The 26,561-nt window shown below is 35.6% G+C and overlaps 1 pseudogene across 1 annotated transcript; it reads left to right on the top strand.

Annotated features, from left to right (window-relative positions):
- Nucleotides 1–14,025: 14,025 nt before the first annotated feature.
- LOC149828369 (magnesium protoporphyrin IX methyltransferase, chloroplastic pseudogene) lies at nt 14,026–15,212 on the top strand (annotated as a pseudogene). The gene has a single exon (XR_016434278.1). The product of XR_016434278.1 is annotated as a magnesium protoporphyrin IX methyltransferase, chloroplastic pseudogene (transcript).
- Nucleotides 15,213–26,561: the final 11,349 nt, after the last annotated feature.

Raw genomic sequence — 26,561 nt, 5'->3', positions numbered from 1 at the left:
TGAGGTCGTTGCTCAAGACGATCTTCTTGACTCAGTAGGTGAGCTCCGTATTTCGGCACTAAGCCCCACCCCAGCTTAAGGATCTTGGGGTACCGATTATCTTGTATGTTATAGGGAACACGACCATCGAGCGTGCATTGCTCGATCTTGGGGCCAGCGTAAGTATTTTATCGGGTTCCCTATATAACACTTTTGGGATTGGGGATTTGAAATCCACGATGACTGTTTTGTAGTTAGTTGACCGGTCTACCAAGTGTCCGTGAAAAATCTTGGAAGATGTGTTAGTCAAGGTTGCTTGCCAGATCTCCATCATTTTGGGTAGAACGTTCTTGGCCACTTTTCATGCTCATATAGATTGTCATACTAGGAAGATGGAGGTTTCTTTTGGCAACAAGCGTTTGCGCTTGCATATCTTTGATCCTACCAACAGAGTGACAAGACATGATGATTGCTTTCAGGTAATAGACGTCACAGAGAAGCAATCTGATCCACAGTTGGATGCGTGTCATGCTAGTCTTTCGATTTATGACTCTCCATCTTTTGAGAATAGCCTCCATATGGAGACTAATCATGTTCGTTCTGCTAGTCTCGAGAGTCATCGTAGGGTCCAGAGGGGTAAAGTTGAAGGAAACATAGTGCACAGTGTCATAGATGACACTCTTTTCCACAGAGCCCCTGATTGAGTATGACCTCATGTCCATTGATCTCATGGATGATAAAGGATAACCAAAGATCCGTCTGTCTGAGGACGTAAAACTTAGCACTTTATGGGAGGTAGCCCATATTTGTGATGTACTATTAATAGTCTTAGTAGTTTTCTGTTTTTAGGTAGTTTTCTTCTTTCATGAGCGTGAATAATAGAGCATGTATGCATTATATTTTTTGTATATGTTTATGAGTTGCAAACTATAAGACAGATGAAACCTTTGCAGAGCCATTCACATGCCGTATCAGGTAAGGTTCTACAGTGTGGATCAGGTGACTTCTACCTCTTTTCTTCCATTTATTCTGTTCTCATATGCATTCACTCAGTTTCATTCTAGCATGGGGGAGTGTCACTGAGGACAGTGTCATTCAAGCATGGGGGAGGGTGTAGTTTGCACACCCAAAAAAATTTTGTTTTTGTACTTGCACTTTTGATGTCAACTCATAAAAATTGGGCTTTTAAGGAATGCATTTAATCTTATATAAATGCTTTACATAATAAAATGGTTTTAGAGAATTTTTAAGCCCCATAAAAGAAAATATTTTCTAACATTGATCTAGAAAAATGTGGTTGTTTATGTGGATTTCAAATAAATGACGATAGATACATGTTAGAGTTTATTTTGAATCACAAGTATGCATATGCACAGTTTTATTTTTGAAAAAAAATAAGCAAATGAGAAATATTGAAAATAAGAGCTCAAAAAGTAAAAAGAACATATGTTTAGTTATTTGATCTCTTCGTACTCCTTAATAGTTGGGCTCAGACACAAGTTGAAGTGTTTGAATTTCATATTAAAAAAGATAACAAAGGAAGTCACTTCTTTGTCTAAGTTAATATATGTGACCTATTTTGTTCTAGCAAGTAGAGCCTGAGGGGTGTTTACACCTAGTACTTTAAAGCCATCTGGCACGGAAGCCACCGACCTGAAAGCCTGTTACATGGAATTTATAGAGAGCCTAATAGATGTTGACATTGCACATGACAGAGAAACAAGCTATACGTAAAAATATGAGAATTGAATGTCAAGTGACTCAAGCAATTAAGTCTCAGGAATACTTTGTACCTGGTGCCCTCAGGTCGTCTGACCTAGGAGTTACTGACCCAAAGCTCATTACACGAGTCACGAAAACTAGAAATTTGATATAGTGCTCAACAAAATGAAAAAAAAAAGTGTAAAAAAATTGAAAATCAAGAAAAAAAAAGTATACAAGAAAAAGTTCACTACTTGGAAGCAAATATTGAGAAATCCTGTGCAAAAAGCATATGAGTGAGGATTAGTAAATAATGACATGCACATATTTGATTTTCTGAAAATAAAGCATAAATGATTATGATATTTAAAAAAGTGAAAGAAAATGTTTTATTCTGTGGTGGACCGTAAAAGACTCTAATTATGTTTTGAAAATGTAATGGCATGAAATATTGGTGAAAGCAAAATCCTTAGTTGCCTAATGGTTTTTGAAGTTGGTTATTTTATGCATACATCATAGAGATGTTTGTGGGTAGCATTACTGCAAACCCTCACGAGACCTTATTCGTCCACTGGGGTAACCTAGGGGTTGAAAGGGTTTGTTGCATGTGCTAAATGCAACCATGATTTCTACGAAAGTGAGTTAGCTTTTGTTTTGAGTAGTTAGTATTTTTCGCTTTTTGCTTTAGGTTGCTCGATGACTAGAAAATGATAAGCATGAAAAAATTTGATCATGCATACATTTATGCATTTTAACCATCTTATTTTATGCATGATCCATGAAAAAATTGCATTAAAAACTCATTTTTATCGTTAGTTTCAAGAAACCGCATTGGAATAAAAAATATCAGAAAATTATGTATTTCAAAGCTTGCCCTGCATTTTTAGTGTTTATTAGTTTTAGAATTTTCTTAATTATATTTTAGTTAGATTATGATTTAATTAATTATTTTTAATCAAATTTTAGGAAAAACCTTTTTTGGAAAACACATTTTCTAGAGGAGGACTCTTTTGAGAATTGTGAAAATATTTCGAACACTTTTTGAAAACTTGTGTTTTGACCTAGAGTAGCATTATAAATAGTTAGTTTCCAGCCATGAGAAGACATTTTCTCTTGCTGGATCTTGCGCCCCTCTCTCTCTCTCTTCTCTGCTTCCCCTTCTTCCTTTCTTCCTCGTTTTTGATTGATTGGTTGCCTACCGTATTCCTTTCTTGATTCTTATGCTTTTCACTCATTTTTTTAAACCATGTCATCATCGGTTCCTCGCATTCCCTCTGCCAGAGAGAGAGCTGAAGTTTGTTGGGTACAACACGTAAAAAACATCTTCTTCTCCCTTGTTTCACCGTAGTTTTTTTTTAGTTTTCGCATATCATAAAGCATAGCATTGCATATTATTTTATTTGATTATTGCATCATCTGCATATTTAGTTTAGTTTAGTTTTTTTGCATCTGAAAAATAAAAAAAGAAAAAATATAGATTTTTTTTTGTTATAGTTTAGTCGTTTCTTGATTTATGCATAGAATAGTCTTGATTTAGGTAGATCATTAGTTTTAAAATAGGTTTTCATATTTTTTTTCGTGTTTCTTGATTAGTTCTTGATTAGTTTTAGGTTAGATCTAGTTTAGAATAGTTGTTTCACATTTTTTTTTATTCGGTGCATTTTAGATCAAGTAAATAAAGTTTTTTTTATTTAGCCGATATACCTTCTTTTAATCAATTACAGTTTTTCTTTAGAATTGTTTAGATTAAAATTTTTTTTGTTTTCTTTTATCAGTTAGTCTTTTAATTCCAAAAGTTTTTCATTCATTAGATTAAACAATAGTCGTGTTATTTCCAAAATTTTTGTTTTTACTCAATTCAAGTAGTTTAGTCGATTTTGGCTATTTTCTTCAATTAGCGTTTTTCAGAATAGTTAGTTAAACCATTTAAGTTAGTTCTTTATTACTTTCAGAATTAGAGTAGATAGTTAAATTTATTTTAAGTCGTCAGTTCAGCTTTAGATTTTTATTTTTGGTTGTGCACAAAGTAGAGTTTAAAATTTACATTAGTCGTCTCTTGCCGTTAGTTTTTAATTAAGCACATTAGGTAGATGAAGTAGTGTAGTAGTTTTATTTAATGGTATTTCCTGTAGTAGTTCTAGGTTAATGCAGCTTTAGTCTTATATGAACGTTAGGTTAGTTTTATGTGATTCACGTTAGTTATTAATTTTGATTTGATTTGAGGCTTATATAGATTAGCATAAAAAGAGTTGCAGCCATTTCATTATGTTTATCATTTTGTTAGTTAGGTAGCCTAAGTCATTCCTTACTAGTTATTTCCAGATTTAGTCATTGGTTACTTGGGTAATTTGTCATTCGTATCTCACATTAGTTTTATTTATTAGTTGGTTTTAAGTGAGTCACGTTAATTTAGTTCAAGTCAGATTTTTCTTTTTTTTGTCTTGTAAATCATTAGATTAAAACATAGAATAATATAGCCAGTTTTGGTTTTTATTGATTCAATTGATTGTTTAATAGCTTAGCGTAGTTATTATATTATGCTTAGTTAACGATGAGAGTTTTGAACCCGTTAAATGATAGGTAATAGCGGCGACATATATATCGTGTCATTATTACTCTACTATGGCCATGAATCTTCTTGTTATCGCTTCATCAATAATGGTGACCTTTGGATGTCGTTGTTAAAGATATGTTTATAACGACGAGATTATATGGACATTAAATATTGTCGTTAAAATACTTTATTTCCTATATTTAATGGGCATAAGATCTCGCTGTTATAGATCAATAATGGCGTGCTCTAAATCTTGTTGTTATAGTGTTTTACTCCATAACAATGAGAGTTATATCGTCGTTAAAGATATGTATAAAAACAAGATTCTCTATCATTAAATATTATTATTAAAACACTTTAACGATAATATTTAATAGCCATAAAATCTCACTGTTATAGATCAATAATGGCAAAATTTAGATCATGTTGTTATAGGGTTTTATTCTATAATGGTGATAGTTATGTCATCATTATTGAATTGTATTTAAAAAGAGCTTGACGAGCCCTTTTTATATTTTGTCACTCTATCTCTATCTCTCTATAACAATTGATTTTTTGAAATCATTAAATAATAAAAATATAGATTTTTAATATTTAATTTGAGTGAAATCGAGATTCTTCATTTAAAGTCAATGTGGAATTTAAATTTGCATGTTAAATTAAAATACTATTTGAGTAGTTTTTAAAAATTAGTTAAATTAGAAGTTAAGATAGACTTGAATTTTTCTTAGAATGTAAAGATAATTTAATTATTAGATTTGGGTCTCGATAATAGAGTTTGGATATGTCCATAGGTTTGATTCGAGGTTTCTTAATTGGATTTAAAGAGGAACCTATATTAGAAAAGAATTAATGTCAATTAATTTTTATGGAATGAAATTAAAGAATTAACCAAACTTAATAGGAGTGCAGGAGTCCATGGGCTGGACGTCCCCTTATGTGGACCCAACCTAAGGTGTTTCCTACCTTTCCAAAAGAAAAAATATAATAAAGAAAGAAACTAATATCTGGAAATTTTTATTAAGGGGATTTTTCTTAAACCTAAACTTATAAAATTCAAAAGTTTTCCATTTGACAACTAAAAAGAACTTATCTTGTAGTTAGACTTAGAATTTTTGGAAGTCAAGGTTTTAGGAAATAAGACCACCTTAGGGTGGGACGTCCCACCCTAGTGGGCCCTCATTATAAGGCTAGAGCTCTCATAAAAAAGCAAAGTAAATAAAGTCAAAAAATAAAAATTAATAAAAACTAAGACTAGATGTCATAAGAAAATTTCTAATAGCATTAGGGAAACAAAAGCGCATAGGCTTTTTCTATAAAAAATTAGAAACATGGGGCTGGAAGTAAATGTGAAAAAGGAAAATTTATATGGCTTAGGAGATTGGGAAATCCCAAGTTATATAAAAAGGGGTCACACACTTTCCTTTCCTTTCCTTTCCATTTTGTATCTTTTTTCTCTTTTTTTCTCCTTCTATTCTCTTCCTCCCTCTCCTCTCTTCTTCTTTCCCTCTCTTCTTTTCCTCACATGTGAAGGAGTCCAGCAAGAGTGGAGGTGTTGTTATCACTAGAAAGAGGACCAGTAATTTTATTCTAGCCCATCCGGCCAATGTAATTGTGTTAATCAGTTTCAATTTTGGTTTTCAGCACGTACAAGGTAAGGGGTTCTAACCCGATGCCCATAGGCTAAAGCCCGTATGCTTGAGCATACTTCAGGTGTGTTCAGTTCTGAACCCATGTATCAAACCCTCTTTAGGATGGGCTCGATATCGGTTCAGACCCATTAGGCATTGAATCGATTGCAAAATCGGTACCCAAATCCATGAAGTGATCCATACCTGGATCAACTAGGCATACGGGAGTGACACTGCTTTCGAATCAGTTCCTAGTCATCGATAATGCTTGAAAAAAAATGTATTTGTTGTGGGTTCGATCTGTTTGCAGATCAGACCTATACTGAAATATCGAAATGAGTCTGATCAGTCCCCGTTGAGACAGGGTCTGATCATTTTGGATTAATCTTGTGTTATTGTTTTTGTTTGTTATTTCTCAAACTTGAAGTAGTTTGTTGTTGAGACAGGTTTTGTTTAGGGTTCTTTCAAAGAAAACATGTAGGTCTTATATTTTGGATGCAAGAATAGTTAGAAATATGTTCTTTGTATTAAGGTGTCATTGGACTTGTGTAACTTTAGTAGTTGATATTTTCGGATTCAATTGAATATCCATATTTTAACTGCTTTACACAAGGGCACCGTTGAGGGAGTGGTTTATTTATCTTGGCTACTCATATCTCCTCCAAATATAGGGTTTTATATGTTCATGGTTTTTGAAAAAAATATATATTTTTTTATAGCATTGCCGGATTGAATTACTGAAACAGACCAGACCCAACCTTATGGGAACTGGGTCAGTCCTGTTTCAGATGTTAGATCCAAAGAAAACACCACCACCTTTTGCATAACGTTAAGTGCTCCAAGTTTTGTGTCTTGAAGTGATTTTAAAAAAAAAAAAAAGGTCTAAAAGCGTTGGATTATTCCACTTCCAAACTAGAATTTACACCACCTTGGTTTCATCCAACATGTAAGACACCCATGCTCGCATTCATGGATATATGTTCATATAATACATGTTCAATAAAATTATTCCAAATTGTTAAGTCGGTATAGAAGCAAGGTAAAACAAGCTAACATAAAATTGACCCTTCTTATAATTCACAAAAAAAAATTGCACAATGATGCTAACCACATCATGATGCAATTAGATATTTCATTGTGTATATATGTAGAAAGGTTGATATCATTATCATTTAGTTTGGTAATCATCCCTTTAATACTTTTAATGTGATGAACTCATTTTCAGCAACACAAGATGGCTCTTGCTTATTCATCAAGAGAGTTTGGACCTTTGGGGTCTAATCTAGTTAAGGATCAGACCTGAACCAAGATCCTAGAATCGGATCAGACCAGTCCCTATATGGGACTGGGTCTGTCCAGCATTATGAGAAATGTCCCAGCGAAGAAAAAAAATGATAAGTATTTTCTTTGTGTAACAAATAAAGATTCGATTGGGAAGATTCCTGGATGGATCCGAAAATGGATCAGACCTAAGTCCAATTCACTAAGAAAGAGTCCAGTCCTCATTGAAACTGGGTGCAGACCCTAAAATAGATTAGACCTGTCTCTATTGGGACTGGGTCTGTCCTCATGCTAATGCTGGTCTAGCAGGATCTGTTAGTGCACGTACATAGGTTGGGATGTTGCAAGGTCAAAACCCAATGTTGTGTTGTGTAATTGGTGGGGTATGTCTAACCCCAACTTACCTTAAAAAAAAAGTAATTGGTTGATGCCCAATAGTTCTTGAACTAGCAGTTCTTTAGGAACCATGAACATCCTGCGTAATATTCAACTACTTTTACCTATCACTGTCGTTCGCCTGATGTGTTTCATCAGTCCATGGACCACCATAGGGCCTGCACTTAGTCACATTACCATCCTCACTATGGTTGGAACCTTAACATGGTCAATTTATACGAGGGAAATCTTAACACAAGCTTGAAAGTTTTATTTTTGTTCGGCACTGGCTGTATGGCCTGTTTTAGTCCAAATGTGATATGTGCAATCACTAGATAGTATGTATAAAAAAAAAGATTTGTATATGTGCTTGTTAACTTATACTTAAATTGCCTATATAAATGGAAACCGACCACTACCTGGCAAAATATTTGTATCTTCCTCGTTATAAGTAGTTTTTATAACGGTATACGGCGTATGAAAGCTGACAAAAATGTGCATGTTTTGTAAAAAAATGATCTCAAGTCTCAGTCTGTGTACAGAATAGTAACTATTATAGCAGCAGCATTGATTTTTGCCTAATCAGGTCCCGAATCGGCCGATTAAGCTATAAAAAATATAAGTTCTCTACATTAATGCATGGATGTAAATGTTCAGTTAGCAAGAAAATGTGACCTATAGTATTATGAAAATGCATATTTTAAATTCATAATGAGCATGACATTGGATAAATTATTATTGCATGCTCATGATTGAATGAGCACTACTATTGAATTGCATATGCATGTGCATTGTAGTGTGGCATGCGATTATGTATGGATGTATGTTATTAATCATGTTCAATCTCTATGAATGAATGAATAAATGAAAGTGAATGTGTTATAATTAACATGCATGGTATAAAAGTATTATTGGCATTGAATCATGCATCAAGGTGCCCAAACTAGAGGCACAAATATTAGTGATAGATTCATTATTTATGTGCATGAAAAAATAATAGAATTAATGATATTAAAAGAATGTGATATGAACATTAATTATATTGAGGCTTACAATGAGAAGGTAAGCAGTACTTTAATCTTCATGAACCCAAGTTTTTTAGCATGAAAAGTTGCTCCTCCTCAACCACAGAAATAGAGGAAACCTCCACATTAGCCGTAGAGTGAAAGGTTAAGGAACTCATGAGTGAAGTCTGATGTATCATGATAAAGGCCTTAGAATCTCTCTCTCAACCAGGTCATCTCTCACCCGAGACCGATGAAAGGTGTCCGGCCAGTGTTAAAGCATAACTTGTTTGAATATACTTCTCTTGAATCATGATCCTTATCTCAGTTAAGCTTGTATAGTACCAACGGGGCTAAAAAGTAAAACCTTAAATGTTTATATATTTATATAGTCATGGCATGCATCACGTAAAAAGAAACTTAAATAAAAATAATTAAAGTCACTCATGCATGAAAAGGCTATTGGTTCTTCATTGGTAAGTGCATGCATTATTTACATGCTCATGCATAAGATTGTTAATTATTTCTAAAATTTAGTCGTGTTATGTAATTGTGATAAAGTATATCTAAATTGGATGTTTATCTGTTTTAATGGTTGAATGCACTGTAGTATATTGATTTTGGTTTACCTGTATTGGCTTAGTATTCTTTACCAGACTTTTACGAGTCTAACCCTTTTTATAGGTTTTCAGGTGAAATATGGTGTATAGTTGTTGAGCGGATGTAGGATACTTAGACAACATCGAGAGCCAGTCTTTTTTTTTTCAGGAATAGTTTTGGAATAAAATTTATTGTTATTTTGGATTGAAAATACTATGATATGAATTTTAAATTATTGAGATTGAATTAAATTTTAATAGTGAATGTTATTCACATTTTAATTCAGTTATAATGATTGTTCCTTCTGTAACCCGTTCAGAATATTTAACTCAAAGTAAAAGGTTGTTTCTGCTGATTTTAAAATAAAAAAAATCATAAATTTTCAGGTTAAAATTTTGGGGCATTACACTCTCTCTGTGAAATTGCCAAACCAGAGCGCTCTTCTGTTCTCTCTCTCTCTTGGGTCTCCTGGCCTCCTCATCTTCTTCTTCTTCTCCAGCCCTTCTTTATTTGAGTCTGAGCCTTCGCTGCAACCCTGCCAGAGATCATCACTACCAACGGTTGAGGTCCTTGTTGTAGGTATGTCTCTCTGCTTCTCTCTACTTCTCCACACCACGATTTAAATGAATGAAAGAATGATTTTCTCAATGATATATGTGTTTCTAGTTTTTGGCTTTTTTAGGGTTCATTAGTTTTTCTTTGTTGATTGATTGATTTGGGTTTTTAGGGTTCATTGGTTTCTATTTTCTCAATGATATATATGAAAAAATCTAGGTATGGACATTGGGCTATTATAGGTATTTGCTGATAGATTTCAACTATTTGCTTTTAATCCATGCAATTTTTCTTTTTTCTTTTTCAAAATACTTGTAACAACATTAAATATGTAAAAAAAGATTTTTTTTTCACTGGAGGTTCACAATAGTTGAAAACTTTGGTTGCCCTGGAGTTATGATCTAGTAGTGGTGATGACCTTCCAAAACTGTTAAAAAAGATTCTTAATTCTTTTGACAAAGAAAATTGTGGATAAAAGCACTTTGTTTTATGGTTTGGACATGCATCTTGATTTATGAATCTTAACTTTTTTTTGCTTCCTTTTTCCAAAATAAAAAAACTAAAACTTATATAACATTTCTACATGTTGTATTTACATGTATTAATGGTGAAACTCTTTGGACAACCGACGCCTTGTCCTAAGCATTTTAGGACTGAGCCACTTAACTTGTTTGATTGTCTAATATTTTCTAAGATTGTTTTTGCTTTCCTATCTTGTTGAATTGAAGTTGTTATCTCAATTCTTCTTATTGTTTGACAGATATGTCTGTTGCAGCATGCATAATACACAAAATACTGATGTTTTTTTTCAAACAGTTTAATCATATATTTATTCTTCCTTCTGCCGATCCACAAGGACGTTGTTGCAACTGCAAATTGAATCCAACTACACGTTCATCAAAGGAAATACTAACTGTGCAAGGTTGTATTTCATGGACCTAATTGTTTAAAATTGCCTCATGATGTGAAAATATCATGAGTCAATTCCTTTATTCAGATATTTCAATAAGCATATAAGTTGTAGCTATTAGGTTTTTCCGTTATCAAGCTATGATTCTGATAAAGGGATTTACCCAGATTGATGCAACAAACAAAAAAGAACTCTTGCTTCTAGTTTTTCTTCAAATTTGTCTTTCTATGGCTTTCAAATCTACCTTAATCTTTGACCATCTAATGCCATATGGCAGGCACAACAATCTCATTGGTTTATTGGATAGTCTTTCTTTCATTAAACACAACATGTGGAAATGGTTACTATCAATCATGGAGGGTTTGATGTGAAGGTGTTAGAGAGGGATGTGAGTGCTGAAGTTTAACATTCCCAATGAATTAAATTTGTTTGCATGAGATGAGCCTTATCTATGTGTTGGGGTGCAAGAAAAGAAGGTAGTGGGAAAAAATTGGGGTTCTTGTCTTTCCTTTAGGTTTAGATCAAAACAAACAATTCTACATACCAGTGGATTGTCTTCGTACCTTCAAAAGTATCAAACGAGGGTAAGATTCTTATTTTTTAAGTTTATTTTTTATATAGTATAATGCTAAATATGTTTGATCTAATAGATTCTTAATTTGTTATTCGCAGACTGAAATAGATGGACAAAAACTGACGACGAGTGCATTCTATACAGAGACACACCTATTCAAATTACACGACATTCATTTGTAGCAAAAAATAAGACATCTTTGTAAGTAACTCACACTTTGTAGTGTCACATTCATTCATTCTATTTTATACATTATCATTAATTACTGATAACCAATCATTAATTATTGATAATCAATTACTAAAATTTTAAATTCTTTGCTTATATGAGAAGTGTATATGTTTTGATTATTAAATTCTTTGATACAATTGCTATAATTAAATTTTGATTTATGTGAATGGTAGAAGTGTATATGTTTATTGCAGACTTGGAGAGGATGTAGGGAGTGTAACGGGTTTATATTTGAAGTATATTTGTTGCAGGCTTAGAGAGGATACAATGATTTTGAAGTTGAAAGTTTGAAGATGTATGTTGAAAATGTATTTGAAGTTTTTGTTGAATGTATGTTTTAATTGCTAATTTCAGTATATTTAAAGTTTATGTTGAAGTGTATTGAAAGTATATGTATTTGAGGTGTAAATGTGAATATAAAAAAAATTAAAACTAATTTTTAATTTAAAATTTGCAGGTTTATAACATATAACAACAACATTCTTGTCTTACCGTTATAGCCATCCTATAACAGAAAGTTAATTCTTCCTGATATAGCCTATAAAAGCGAGTTAATGCTCATCATTATAAGCTATAACGATGATATGAGAATGCTATAACCTATAGGTATCCTATAACGGTGAGCCAGATATCTCACCATTATAGAGTATCTCGTATTTAAAACAACCTCGCCGTTATTAGTGTTTCTAGTTTTGGCAAGATTCTTCACTGGTATTGATTTACCTTTAACAACAACATATGAATGTCGTCATTATTGGTCAACAAAGGACATTTCTTTGTGATTATCAGCAAGATTTTTTGCCGTTATAGGCCAATAACAACAAAAAATAGAGCAATAACGACCATAAAATTTGTCATTATTGGCCCTCATTCTTGTACCGGTATATCCTACAAACATGAATTATCGGCACGATTGTCAAATTTGTGAGTATGATGTATGTTATAAGCATAACATAGGCATCTAAAAACCTTTAAGTGATCATACTTAGATGCTTTATTATGTATCACCTCATATGACATCTTATCCATCAATGGTTTTGAAAGGAGATAATTTATGATGTATGTGACCGTGAGAACATATTCTCCTCAAAACTTGATTGGTAAATTGGCATAAAAATGAAGGGCATGAGCTACATTTAATAAAACTTTGTGCTTACGTTCGATGACCCCATTTTGATGTAGGGTTGCCACATAATTAATTGATGGTTGATGCCCATTTGTCTAAGCTGGTATGTAGTCATATCATTAGAGAAAAATTTGGTACAATTATCAGATCTAAGACCTAAGACATTGGTATTAAATTAGGTTTCAACCATCGCAACGAAGTTTTGAATAATATCAAAGGTTTCGGGTTTGTGCCTCGTGAGATAAACCCATGTGCATCGTCCATTATAGCCAAGAAATATCAAGCTCTTATTATGGATAAAGTTTTGTATGCCCTACTTATGTCACAATGAATTAGCTCAAAAAATTTAGCTGATAGATATTGAGCTATAAGAAAAAGATACTATAGTTTGTTTGGCTTGATGACAAATAATACAATAGTCATTTGATATATATTCACACACTTTATTGGAATTAACAAAAACTTGTAATTTAGAATTAGACAAATGTTAAGTCCAAGATGCCAAAGAGAATGAAAAGAAGACGAAGATTGAGTAAGTGATCAAACTTGGCTGTAACATTCAGGAAACGTCTGCAGGGATGTTGCCCAGTGAACCGTACCCCCTCAAGGAAAGATAACCACAGCTTTGGAGATGTACACGGATGGGTTACGTGCTTACAACAAATGTTATGGTAACTCCTCTGCTCGATCCCTTGGGACTTCACTTCAGTTTGCTGAATTACATGTCAATGGTGATATGCAGGCATTTCTGTTCAGGCATGCCTCTGATGACTTTGCACTGGCTAAACTTGATCCTAGTTTTTGTATTTGGCGAGATGCTGAAGTGGGTGAGACGAATGGTAGACTTGGAATTTCAAATTTCAGGGATATGGATTAAAACAAAAATGTCCAGCTGAAAAAAATTATAATCAAATAGCTCTCTCTCTCTCTCTCTCTCTCTCTCTCTCTATATATATATATATATCTATATATATATATATATATATATATATATATATATATAGAGAGAGAGAGAGAGAGAGAGAGAGATCAACCCATTTTTCTCCTAAACATGTTTTGTGTAGGCGAGTTGTTAGGCTAGCCAAGCTCGAATACTCGAATAGGGTTAGTCACTGACTCATGAGCAACGCTGAGTGGCGTTTCTGTAATTTGAGCCGTTGGGCAAAAAAGATCTATGTCACAGGACACGCCATTTTGGTGTCGTGTCTTTTATCACTCGAGTGGACGCGCTCATGACACTGCACTGACGTACAAAAATTATTTTAATATTTTTAATGGTTTTTAACTTTTAAGTATTGTTTTGATAAAAAAAACATTTTATAATATTAAATTTGTGAATTAAAAAATTAAAAAATTTCGTGCCATCGTGTCCTATTTTTTTTCAAAAATTGCGAACTTTCGAATCCGCGTTACGGGTCCTCGAATCTACGTGTTTTTGTGACGTACGGCAAAAGATAACGTCCTTGCCCGTTATCTTTATTGCTCAGAGTGTGAGATAAGGAGAGAATCCCTCTCTCTCACACACACACACAGAGAGAGAGAGAGAGAGAAAGAGAGATGGCAACGACCGCATTGTCATCAGCTTTTTCCTTCAAAAACCGGACACCATCTTCCCCAAGTCGCCGGAGAATGGCGCCCCGAGCCCTTCACCTCCCGCTCCCCTCGGCGGCCGACCTCTCCGCCGCTGCGGGCTCGATTCCGGGTGTCAATTTCAACGGCACCACCATCGCCGTCGTGGGCGGAGGCTCCCTCTTCGCCCTCGCGGCGGTGGTCTCCCTCTCGGACCCGGAGAAGCGGAGGCAGCAGCAGGCGGAGGAGGTGGGCGGCGAGGACAAGGAGGTGGTGCGGGACTACTTCAACAACTCCGGCTTCCAGCGGTGGAAGAAGATCTACGGCGACACCGACGAGGTGAACCGGGTGCAGCTCGACATCCGCCTGGGCCACTCCAAGACCGTGGAGAACGTGATGAAGATGCTGGTGGAGGAGGGGCCGCTGCACGGCGTCTCCGTGCTCGACGCCGGCTGCGGGACGGGATGCCTGGCCATCCCCCTGGCGAAGGAAGGGGCATTGGTGGCTGCCAGCGATATCTCGGCGGCGATGGTGGCCGAGGCCGAGAAGCAGGCTGGCGAGGCGCTTGCGGGAATGGCCGGGGTGGAGCTGCCCAGGTTCGAGGTGAAGGATCTGGAGAGCATGGAGGGGAGGTACGACACGGTGGTCTGCCTGGACGTCCTTATACATTACCCGCAAGACAAGGCCGACGGAATGATCGCGCATCTGGCGTCGCTGGCGGAGAAGCGGCTGCTGCTGAGCTTCGCGCCCAAGACTCTGTACTACGACGTGCTGAAGAGAATTGGGGAACTCTTTCCTGGCCCTTCCAAGGCTACCAGGGCGTATCTTCACGCTGAGGCTGATGTTGAGCGGGCATTGAACCGCGTCGGGTGGAGGATTCGGAAGCGGGGGCTTATCACCACGCAGTTCTACTTTTCGCGGCTCGTCGAAGCCGTCCCTGCTGCTGCGTCTTAGAGTTTTGTAAGTCTTTTAGCCTTTTCTCTCTGTGATGTTCGGTACATAGTGTTTTTCTCAAGCTTTGTTTCTGTTCACTGGTTTAATTTTGCTGCTGATGCTTGTATCATTCTGTACTGTGGTTGTAATATTTTTGCTTGAATCCATATATAGAGAACTCCCTTTATGCTTGTATCAGTGGATGTTTGAATGCACCTAAAAGACCATGTTTGGGAGTACTGGGGGTGACCAAATGCAGCCGTTCAGATGGCTATTGCTATTAGTATTGACATAATGATATTTGCCTAAACTTGAAATGAAACCCTTGATTAATCAGGTTTGGTCGAAGCAGATGCTAATTTTTTGGTTTCTTCAGCATTAGGGGCCTGCAAAAATCATACTTGCAGGTTTTTTTTTGCTTAATCTGTACATGAAGAGGTGTTTAATCGGTATTGAATGGGAAAAATGTCAGCATTGGAATTCTACTCTGGCAAATCGTGATTGATTGGCTAAATCGCCTCCACATCAATTGTATAACAATGTAGAGAATTTTGACTCCGAGATTTCTTTTCTGCAAGTTTTAACAACCAATTGTAGACCGAAAAAAACATGTTTTGGTCTACATTCAATTTATTGATAACAAATTTCAAGCTCATCTATGCAAACACATTTAATATATCTGCTAGCAAAATCTACATATGGTTGATCATTCTAAACTAGATTGGGTTCTTAATTAAAATCCATTTACAGCTAAATGAGATTCCAGGACTTTGAACTTCAAGTCTGGAAGCGTGAAAAAATCTCACATGAAAAAAAAAATTTGCCTATAAGAAGTTTGATATGAGAACTTCTCCTTATGAAAATTTTCCTCTTGTTTGTGTGGCATGAGAAAATCAGGTTGGAAAAATGTTAGTGTTTTGATTAGGGTGAGGGTTGTCCTCAGAGGCGGAGCTGGGGGGGGGGGGGGGGGTGCGCAGGACTGGGCTGTAGCCCAGTCCTGCCTCCCGTAACAGTTAAAAATAAAATAAAATAAAATAAAATTTAAAAGCCCAGTCCTAGCCCAGCCCTGATTCCATATGAAATAGATTTTTATCCACTTTTTTAGCCCAGCCCAGTCCTAGCCCACCCCTGACTGCAACAAATAGTTTGATTTGTCCATATGAAATAGATTTTTATTAATAATTGTAGCCATTTTTTATTTTATCTCAAAAAAAAAAATTCGGGGACGCTGCCCCCGAACCCCCGACTATCACACCAACTTTTTTTTTTTGCTACACCCCTGTTTGCCCCCTCCCCCCCCCCTCACATGAATCCTAGCTACGCCACTGGTTGTCCTCAAAACTAAAAAGAAAACATAATAATAGGAAAAAAATCTCCATCTCAAGATGGAGAAATTTTCCTATCAAAATCAAGGCAAAATAGAAAATTTTTCTTTTCAAAACTTTTCTATTGTTTCAAACAAATGGAAAAGCCATCACTTTTTCTTTCGCACCATTTTCTTGCTTCCAAACGGGCCTCTAGGTAAAGATATGTGAAAAAAAATCTACTAAATGTAAATGTTTTTTAATTAAGTAAATGTGTATGATTGAAAAAATTAGGGAGGAACATGTGCAAGTCGTGGATTAGACTGACTGGGTTTGTAAGATGCTCACTGCTGGAAAATGGAGCGTATAGCAAAAATCATGGAAAGATTAATCAACCAGAAAAATAGAATAGTTGTAGTACCTATTTATCTTTTGAGTTGTCCGCAAGGGCTCCGCTCATCTGGTAGGTGCAAATTATGAATGTCACCAAGTTTATGTGACTTCACAAGTTCAAAACCCACAGGTGGCATCCCCTTGCCGCAAGGTCAAAGCTGGGTGTACTTCTCGGTGGGCAGGAGAATCTCAGGGGGTTTACCAACAGGACACCAACCTATATGTGGTCAGTGTCTGAGGGGAGTTTCCCTTAGATGCCGCAAAAGGGATAGACATAGGATAGATCCTAGAATTAAGTGGTGGGTACTGAAAGGAGCTAAACAAGGAATGTTTGTAGAGCAGGTAGTTAAGGAAGTTGATTGGTGTCTCGTGGAGGATTCAGAATCAATGTTGAATAAGATAGCGGGTGGCATGAGAAAAGTGGCTAAGGAGATATTGGGTGAGTCTAAAGGCGGTGCACCACTAGGTAAGGATACATCATGGTGGAACGAGGATGTCAAATTAGCTATTAAGGTTAAAAGAGAGTGTTATAGAAATCTAAGTAAGAGTCGTGATAATGAGAATTTGGAGAAGTATATGATAGCAAAGAAGAAAGCTAAAAAAGTAGTTCGAAACGCGAGGGCTAAGGTATATAAGGAGGTTTATAACAAGTTGGATACCAAAGAAGGCGAGAAGGATATTTATAGGCTTGCAAAGATGAGAGATAGGAAATCGAGGGATTTGGGTATGGTTAGATGTATCAAAAATGAAACGCAAAGGGTTTTAGTTAAAGATGAGGAGATTAAGGAGAGATGGAAAGATTATTTTGATAAGCTATTTAATGATAGTCATGCTCAAGATCTTGGAGACTTCTCCATTCCTTTTCATGAGATAAATCGTGACTTCATGCGCAAGATTCAAAAGAAAGAAATTGCAGAGGCTTTGAAGAAAATGAAATCTAGAAGGGCAGTTGGACCAGATGGTATACCTATCGAGGCTTGGAAATGCTTGGGAGAGAAAGGTTTAGAATGGTTGACAAATCTTTTTAACTTGATTTGGCGAACAAATAAGATGCCTAATGAGTGGAGGAAGAGTATTTTGGTGCCTTTATATAAGAATAAGGGTGATATACAAGATTGCACAAACTATCGTGGTATAAAACTCATGAGTCATACTATGAAACTTTGGGAGAGGGTGATTGAGTCTAGGTTGAGTAAGGTTGTCATGATATCGGAGAATCAATTTGGTTTTATGCCTGGAAGATCAACTATGGAAGCTATACATCTTCTTAGACAACTTATTGAAAGATATAGAGAGAGGAACAAAGATTTGCATATGGTTTTTATTGATTTAGAGAAGGCATACGATAGAGTACCTAGGGACGTTCTCTGGTGGACAATGATGAAGAAAGGTGTTTCCCTAAAGTACATTAGTATAATTAAAGATATGTATGAAGGAGTAGTAACCAATGTCCGCACTTGTGGAGGGGTGACAACCAATTTTCCGATAACGGTTGGGTTACATCAAGGATCTGCTTTAAGCCCTTTCCTATTTGCGATAGTGATGGATGAGCTTATGAGATCAATTCAAGAAAATGTACCGTGGTGTATGTTGTTTGCTGATGATATTGTTTTGATTGATGAGTCTAGAGCTGGGGTTAATGCTAAGTTAGAATTATGGAGACAGACATTGGAAGCTAGAGGTTTTAAGTTGAGTAAGAGTAAGACTGAATATATGGAATGTCGGTTTAGTAAGCAACGAAGTAGTGATGGGAGTGTAGTGAAGCTTGGTGAGCAAGAAATACCGGTGAATGATTATTTCAAATATTTGGGATCCATCATTCAAAAGTATGGAGAAATTGATGGAGATGTAAATCATAGGATAAAGGTTGGGTGGATGAAATGGAAAAGTGCAACTGGAGTGTTGTGCGATCGTAAAATGCCATTGCGGTTGAAGGGAAAGTTTTATAGGACGACTATTAGACCCGCTTTACTATATGGTACGGAATGTTGGGCTGCCAAGAGACATCATATTCAAAAAATGAGTGTAGCTGAGATGCGGATGCTTAGATGGATGTGTGGAAATACAATAAAAGATAAGATTCGGAACGAGGAGATACGTAAGAAGGTAGGTGTTGCACCCATTGAAAATAAGATGCGAGAGAATCGTTTACGGTGGTTTGGACATATTCGGCGAAGGCCTAATGATGCTCCAGTTAGAAGGGCTGAGAAATGGAAAAATATATTAGTTAAAAGAGGTCGGGGTAGGCCTAGGAAGACTTGGATGGAGATGATAGGAAAGGATATGAATGCTTTGAACCTCACCGAGGACATGACATTGGATAGAAATGATTGGAGGAAAAGGATTCATGTGGAAGACCCAAAATGAATTTCTTGTTTGGTTCATATCGCTGACCCCAATTGTTTTGGGATGAAGGCGTAGTTGTTGTTGTTGTTGTATATATATATATATATATATATATATATATATATATATATATATATATATATAGAGAGAGAGAGAGAGAGAGAGAGAGAGAAATGGTTAGGTGCGAAATTTATACATGCTAAATGGGTTTTTCTACCCTTTCAGTGTTTTTTTCGCAGTTTTGACCCCATAAATGTGTTGGGCATGGTTGATTTACGATGAATTCACACCTGGATCATGTGTTTTCGATGAAAAAAATGATATTTGGAGCCTCAAAAATTTGCAAAGATTTTGAACCGTTGATTTTTTGAACCTTATAAAAATCGACCAACGTGCCGGAATCGAACACTTCGAGAGTTGATCCCTATAAAATCAATTTCATAGATCACATCTTTACTATTAGAATTTAAAAATAAAATGAAAAACCTTGAAAAACTCATTTAGCGGTTATGATTTAGCACCTATCATTTTGCACTTACCCATATATGTATATATATATATATATATATATATATATATATACACACACACACAAAAACTCGTAGGTGCATGATCACTTTCGAACATGACCAAAATGAACTCGTGTGCGTCATCACCCTCTGCACGTGGTTCCGCCGAAGAAGACCTTTAGCAGCGACTTTTGTTATCGCTAAAGTTATTGGACTTTTAGCGATGACTTTTTGTCGTCGCTAAAGGTCTTGTTCGGAGAAACAAGCGTGGAGTGTCCATCACGCCTGCGATGGACTCTCCGTGCGAATTCGTTTTGGTCATGTTCAAAAGCGATCATGCACACACACACACACACACACACACACACACACACACACACACACATATATATATATATATATAGTCACTAAAACATAAGAACTGAAAATATGAGAACTAATGTGTGAACTGAAATTTTTATGATTTTTATTCTTTTCTCTTGAATTTAACCATAAGTGTGCTCTTAAATCATCTGATTTTGATGCATAAATGAGATTTTTTTAATTCGTTAAAATCAATGGCTCATATTCTTCATAAATATTTGAGCATTCAAAAATCATATATTTTCATTGGAAATACACGATCCAATGGTTGATTCTTAGTAAAATCATGTCAAGTACATCCACATGGTTGGATTTGCAAAAAAAGTGTTGGAAATGCCCATACTTTTAGTTCTCGTATTTGGTTCTCATATTTCAGTTCTCATATTCTAGTGATTATATATATATATATATATATATATATATATATATATATATATATATATATATATATATATATATATATATAGATAGATAGATAGATAGATAGATAGATAGATAGATAGATAGAGAGATAATATGTTTTGTCATCGAAAAAAATGATCCAAGAGTCGATTTCCACTAATTTGAGAATGCTAAACACATCTAATGGTTCAGATCTGCCATAAAACACTTGAAACCTATGGGACAGAATGAGAAATGGTTTATATATATATATAGGGTAGTGAGAAGCTACTAGAGTGCATTCCTCTTGGGACTGTCAATTTTTGGTGTCTTTTTGTATATTCTGACCTTACTCATGTGTTCAACATGATTGATTTACTAGAAATTGACACTTGGATCATTTGATTCCAATGCATATATAAGGTTTGAAAATCAATGGTCTACAATTTTTATAAATTTTTGAGGCTTAAAATACCATTTTTTCATAAAAAATGCATGATTCAAGTGTCAATTTCTAGTAAATCAATCATGTTGAACACATATGTACGGTCAATTTCTAAAAACCCCAAAAAAAATCTTAATGGGTAGGGTTGGTACGCTTTCTATATGGTAGGTTTCCATCTCTCTCTCGAGAGAGAGAAATGGGTCTGTGCTAAACCCATTTGGTGCTAAATGGGTTTTTCAGTTTCTCCTGTGCTTTTTATGTGATTTCGGCCTTATAGATGTGTTGGGCATGGTCAATTTACTAAGAACAGACCTGGATCATGTGTTTTCCATGAAAAAAATGATGTTTGGAGACTAAAAATTTACAAAGATTTTGAATTGTTGATTTTTTTGAACTTTATAAAAACTCACCCATGTGTTGAAATCAAACACTTAAAGAGCTAATCCCTATAAAATCAAGTACATAGATCACATCTATGGTCAGAATTTTAAAATAAAATAAAAAAGTCAAAAATACCTATTTAACATATGGTTTAGCAACAAATGGGTTTAGCATTGACCCATTACTATATATATATATATATATATATATGTGTGTGTGTGTGTGTGTGTGTGTGTGTCACTAGAATATGAGAACTACAATATGATAACTACAAATATGGACATTTCCAACGCAAATCCAAGAGTGTGGATGTGCTTGGCATGGTGAATTTGCTAGGAATCAACCTAGCAAATTCTCGTTCTGCCCAGTTTCGTTCTCCAACCTCAAAATCACTTTTTTTTTGGTATTTTTTCTCACATTTAACACCCTAGATACAGTTTTTTCTCACATTTAACTCAATTTTCTCATATTTAACAACGACAAAAAAATGGCTTTTGGATCACTGGAATCTGACCTGTCTACAAGTTTTTTAATTCGGTGATCCAAAATCAATGGCTATAAAGGTACCAAGTTTTTTCGACTCATAAAAACATGTTTTTTCATCGAAAAAACATAATCCAAGAGTCTATTATCACTAAATCGAGCATGCTAAACACATCTAACGGTTTAGATCTATCATAAAACACTTCAAAACTATCGGGGCAGAACGAGAAATGAGGCCTAATATGTTCATTTTTTCCTCTTTCACTCTCTCTCTTTCTCTCTTTCTCTATTCTCTCTAGAATGAAAACCTCTCCCAATGAATTTTTTTGGGTATTTTTTTCAAAATTTTGACCATACATATGTCTTCAGCGTGATTGATTTACTATAACTTGACACTTGGATAATGAATTTTGGATAGATAAATGGTATTTGGAACTTTGAAAATTTATGAAAATTGTACGTTGTTGATTTTGAAACTTATAAAAATCTACCCATGCACCGGAATCAAATGCTCGAAGAACTGATTCTTATAAAAACAAGCATATAGATCACATCTGCATGGTTGAAATTTTGAAAAAATACCAAAAATCCAATAAAATGTCCATTGGAGAGGTTTGAAAGGGTTTTCCATTGGGGAGGTTTTCATTTCCCTATATATATGATAACTAATGTGTGAACTATGATTTTCATGAATTTTGGTTCTTTTCTCTTGAATCTAACTGCAAGGATGTGGTCTACATGCTTGGTTGTATAAGAACTTGCTCTTGAATCATCCGATTTTTATTTTGATTTTGATTTTTATTTTGATGCATAAGCAAGATATTTTAAGGCTTTAAAATCAATGGCTCATAATCTTCATAATATTCAAGCATTAAAAATGCACATTTTTTTTATCGAAAATACATTATCCAATGGTTGATTCTTAGCAAATTCACCATGCCAAGGACATTTGATTTGCAAAAAAAGTCTTGAAAATGCCCATATTTCTAATTCTCATATTCTAGTCACTATATATATATATATATATATATATATATATATATATATATATATATATATATATATATAATCTTTTGGGTTGCAATAGTGTTGTTTTTGAATGGTTTATGTCGGCAATTCTCCACTATCTTATCCAAGATGAACCACACTGAAAAATGGCATTTATGCATTCTCAAGTGTGGAGCTCTATTCTTTTTTCATGACGAGGAACCCTTGCCTAACCAAGGAAAACCCCATGTGGGACCCATGACCATCCTACCTTACGTGGCCCACCTCTGAAAGCCATGGACACACCTGTGCACCAGCAGTGTTTGATCCAGTGTCTTCATCCCAGCACCCTCAAAACCACCCCTCTGCCACCATACAATGAAAAACATGAAAAACTTGAAAATATTCTATGGGAAACAACTAATAACTGAGCCAAAGCATTGAAACAATGTTCATTAATTTCTTCCCCAAAGTGTGAGCATAATTTCTTTTTGTCAGGCATCATCTTACTAACATAAAACAAAGGCCATGATGAAAGACATCACCCCAAGGTATTAAATTTTGGGTAAAGATGCTCTCTATTCCACAAAACCATTAGGCCCGTATTGGTAATTTGGAGCACCCAATCATCCCACAATAGAATCAAGACGATGATCTCTAATACCAATTGATGTAAACTGAAAACTTGATTTATGAGAAAATCCCAACCAGCTATTAAGAAAACAAAAATTAATGAAAAATAGCTAAAAAAATCAAGAAATTTACTGAAAATAATATAAATTGCGAAGAATTAATAACATAATTAAATAAACCAAATAAACTGAAATTGACTTATTTCAATATCTTCGTGAACTTTCCTATTACAAATATACCTCCTCTATAAATAGATGAAATTTTCTAATTTCAAATTAAGCAAACTACCTATTTTGATAACTTCTTAAAAGATAAAACTTATCCTAGAATTTTAGATCCGATAAAAAAATTCAAATACAAAAGAATTAAAGTGACAAATAAAGATCCAAAATATAAATAGATCTAAATGGATCCTGTGGACCCAAAATTCTGTCGCTTCCATGCATCAATGGCGCTCAGGTGTACCAGCACGCTGCTTTTGTGGAATGTGATTGCACCTGACCCGACCTCATAGATATGTTCAACGTGACCCATTTGCTTGGAATGGACACTTGGATTGTGTTTTTGCAATGAAAAAATATGATTTTTTTTAGGCTTGAATATTTATAAAAGTTTTGATATGTTGAATTTAGAACTCTATAAAAACTTACCCATGTGTCATCACTGGACGATCCAAGAGCCCCTATTCCTATAAAATCAAACATGTTTAATACGCTTGTATGATCAGTTTTAAAAAAACAAAAACTCTGAAAAATCTCAATTTATATGGGGATTTTTTTGTGGAGAGATATTTGCAATGGAACAGATTGCTGGAGAAAATTCTAACGGTTTTGGTTGAGAGAGAAATATATAGATATGATGATGATGTATACATGTATAATCTAGGCCTTGGTCTAAAAGCATTGGGTTTGTTGCAGATTACAGTTAAATCCCAAGGTTACAGGGACCGAGAAAATGGGTAAGCTTAGGGTACATTTGATGTGTTGTTCTCAGTGTGATTCAGACGTACGCTAACGGCGATTTTCAACAAACGTTGGACGCGGCGGACGACATTCCGTGCGTCCTCCGCATTCTTATAAGTATGTTATTTTTGTTCAACCCTCCCCCGGTTACAAAAATAACGGGAAGGAAAGGAACCAAAATTTCTCGATGAGCGTGCCAAACCATCTTGCACATCCGACACTCTCTTGAAGCTCCTCTCTCTCTCTGTCAAAACCCACTTTTTGAACCTCCATTCCTCCTTTCCGACCCTGTTCCCCTCCGGCGACCATCGCTCGACCCTGTTCTCTCTCAAACCCACTCTCTCAATCCCCTTTCTTCCTTTCTGACCCCGTTCCCCTCCGGCGACCATCATCTCCCTCTCCTCCCTCAACTTCACTATCTCCTCCCTCTTTCGCACCCTGAGCGCGTTCCTGGCCATCTGGAGCTCAATCGCTTGCTTCGATGAAAAGAGTGAGACGAGGAACGCTGGAATGCCTTGCAGAAAACCCAGAAACGGCTTCAGGGGGTCAGGTGCCTACACTAACGGCGTGTACGCGTTCATGTAGAGCGACCCAATTCCCATCTGATCCCACGACTCCCAAAACCTCAGATCCCTCTTCTCCGTCGAAAGCACCGCCCTCAAAACCCTAGAATCATCTAGGACAACAAGCACGGCCTTCGACCGACGCTGGGGGGAGAAGTTGGGGAGCTTCACGACATGCTTGAGCATCCCCTGCGACTTCAGGTCTAGAATTTCCGTGTAAGAAATCCGGTTGCAGACGGCCGGGAGGTCCCAAGACCACGATTCTGAGTTCCATGACCATCCAAGTTATCCACACATCGTCATCAAGCAACAGACATTTGAAACATAGCATCTGAGTACGATCCAAACAAACATTGAACTTGAAACAATTGTTACAGAATGAACAAAACCAATGTTTTGTTCGATCCTTTTTGTTCATTTTGTCCAAACCTGAACAAGCCATCAAACATGCCCTTAGGGTGCTTGTCCAAGATGGACAGTTTGGATGTGTCTGTTCTAGCATAGACATGTTCTTGTCATATCCTTGTCTAGTGTTTTCTTTGACTGGACAAGGATGCAGTTATCCTTGTGTTCCTCATTTGATTTACACAGAGCAAACAACTTGGACACATAAAATGGGTCAGAAAGCTTCATTTTTTTGGATTTCATGACCTAATATGCTCCACCAAATCACTGTTTGGATGAGTTGGATTAGATTTTAGCTCCAGATATAGGCCTCATATTGGATCCAAGTACTTTAAAAAGTGTAAAAAATATATATTTGGATAAAAAATAGATATTCATATTCTTTGGATATACACATGCAAAATGGATATCGATTGGTATTTCTCAGAATGGTTCTAGATCGATTCCACCCCCGCTTCAAAATGATTACCGGCCGATGCTTCGGTATGACAGGTGTACGAGTAACCCATTATAGGGATCCTTGATCTTCGGCCTTGAAGAAGATCTTCCTCACCCCTTACCAAACCCTAACTTATAACCTCCACCTTCGTCTCCTATTTCCTATCTCTTCCAGTCAGCTGTTCATTGCTTTAGAATATGCTTAGGACTCATATTTTAATTTGGAGACAGAACAAGTGCATAGCCAAATACCATATTATTTTCTTCTATTACCTAGCTCCTTTACAACCATGCTTGAACTTTAAGATGGTCTTCAAATTTGAGAAAGATCTTCTGACCAAGAACTGTATATTTGTTGAGAAGGGCCATATAGTGACAAACGTTTTTATAGACAATTTCTCGTTTTTCAAAAAAAACTCGCGAGAAATTGAAAAAAAAAATCATAAATTTTGCATTTCTTTTGGCAAAATCTTGGCAATAAAAAATATAAAATTTACTTTTTTTAAATAAAATTATTTTAAAATAAAAATACATGATTTTTTTGCGATAAATATCAGTTTAAAACATAAATATTGCGTTTAAATTGTGGTATTTATGTTTTTTTCATAAATCTCACGATATTTTGAAAATCTCACGAGAAATTGCCATTTTAAACTTTCAGGCAATTTCTCGCGATATTATAGCGAGATTTTCATAAATCTCGCGATATTTGTCAGTATGAGAAGGGCTATTCTGGAAAAGGCTATGTTAAGCCAAATTGTTGATTACTTATTAGAGTTGACTATGAGACTAGGCTTGCTCTGGTGCAGAATTGCCTATACATGCAAGACCTTCTTTAGGGAAAGGGGAACAGAGCATATCAAGAAAAAGAAAGTAAGATCATTCAATAAGTCAGATCTAACTACTGATCAGACCTTAATATGCCACGTCCATCAACCATCTATC

The sequence above is a fragment of the Nuphar pumila genome, chromosome 9 (genome assembly GCF_984573655.1).
Source record: "Nuphar pumila chromosome 9, dmNupPumi1.hap1.1, whole genome shotgun sequence".
NCBI lineage: Eukaryota > Viridiplantae > Streptophyta > Magnoliopsida > Nymphaeales > Nymphaeaceae > Nuphar > Nuphar pumila.
The sequence above is the reverse complement of the archived record's forward strand: the minus strand, read 5'-3'. Positions and strand labels throughout refer to the sequence as shown.